The 1,659-nt window shown below is 40.6% G+C and overlaps 1 non-coding gene across 1 annotated transcript; it reads right to left on the reverse strand.

The window, feature by feature from the left end:
- Positions 1-1,274: 1,274 nt before the first annotated feature.
- Positions 1,275-1,346, reverse strand: TRNAC-ACA. The gene has a single exon. It is a non-coding gene; the product is annotated as a tRNA-Cys (tRNA).
- Between the last annotated feature and the right edge of the window lie 313 nt (positions 1,347-1,659).

The following is a 1,659-nucleotide window of genomic DNA, read 5'->3' on the forward strand; positions in this document are numbered from 1 at the left end:
TGCCCAGTTTGTGCTGAACTGTTCTTTCCCATGGTTCTTTGGAGTAGGGATCCCCAACCTTTTTGGCACCAAGAACTGGTTTCGTGGAAGACAATTTTTCCATAGACTAGGGGTGGGAGTAAGGGGGAATTGTTCTGGAATGATTCTCTTATCGAGCACACAACCTAGGTTTCTCACAGTGCAATTCACAGTGGGGTTTGAGCTCCTATGAGAATCTAATGCCACTGCTGATCTGACAGGAAGCAGAGCTCAGGCAGTAATGTAAAGGATGGGGAGCGGCTGTAAATAGAGATGAAGCTTTGCTCACTTGCTCACTGCTCACCTCCTGCTGGGCAGCCTGGTTCCTAACAGGCCATGATCCGGTAACTTCCATGGTTGGGGGATTGGGGACCCCTGCTTTAGACAGTACCTGATCATCTCATGAGATAGGTACTGAAAAACCCAATTGTTCAAGAAACTGCCAACACTGGCTAACAATTTTGTGAAAGTTCAGATTTCCGAATACAGAAATAATCAGAGTGAAGGTAGGAGTTTTTAGACATAGATTTAGCAACTCACTTATAATGGCAAATAAATATGTCACAGGGGAATAGCCTATCACCAAAAACCTCTTACATGCCTTGATGTTTAGTTGTAATTACATCACAAAAGATAACTGGCTAAAGTCAGCATGAACTCTCTGCCAGCATTAGAAATGCTATAGCAGATGCTTCATTTTAAAAACCCTCAAATATAACACATATTTTTGCATTAAGAGTAAGTAAAAAATGTAGGTTAAAAATGATAGCTAAAACATATTTACTGCTTGCTTACTGTTTCCCAAGAATTGTACTAAGTAATTTGCTTGCATTATCTTACATGGTTCTCAAAGTCTGGTTTCCAGATCAGTAGCATCAACATCATCTGTTAACTTAATAAAAATACAAATTCCTTGGGCCCCATCGTCTCAAATCTTTTACATCAGAAACTCTGTAGGTGAGGCCCAGTGATCCATAGGTCAACAGTTTCTCCAGGTGATTGTTTTAAACCATTTTAAAATTGCATATAGTTTACAAGGCCTCATTAGTTTCAGGTGTACAGCAAAGTTATACATACATACATATATATATAAGAATATATATATGTGTATACATATATGAAAGTGAAAGTGAAGTCGCTTAGTCGTGTCCAACTCTTTGCGACCCCATGGACTGTAGCCTACAATGCTCCTCCGTCCATGAGATTTTCCAGGCTAGAGTACTGGAATGGGTTGTCATTTCCTTCTCCAGAGGATCTTCCCAAGCCAGGGATCGAACCTGGGTCTCCCACATTGTAGGCAGATGCTTTACCATCTGAGCCACCAGGGAAGTCAAGAACATATATATGTGTATACATATATATACATCTATAGGGTTGGCCAAAATGTTCATTCAGGTTTTTCCATAGCATCTTACTATGTACATCTTACTATGTATGTATACATAGTAAGATGCTATGGTAAAACCTGAATGTGTGTGTGTGTGTGCGTGTGTGTGTGTTAGTAATGTCTTAGTAATGCTTAGTAAAGTCTGACTCTTAGAGACCCCATGGACTGTAGCTCGCCAGGCTCCTCTGTCCATGGAATTCTCCAGGCAAGAATCCTAAAGTGGTTTACCATTCACTTCATTGGCGGATCTTCCC

Source organism: Oryx dammah, unplaced genomic scaffold, assembly GCF_014754425.2.
Source record: "Oryx dammah isolate SB20612 unplaced genomic scaffold, SCBI_Odam_1.1 HiC_scaffold_2, whole genome shotgun sequence".
Classification (NCBI taxonomy): Eukaryota; Metazoa; Chordata; class Mammalia; order Artiodactyla; family Bovidae; genus Oryx; species Oryx dammah.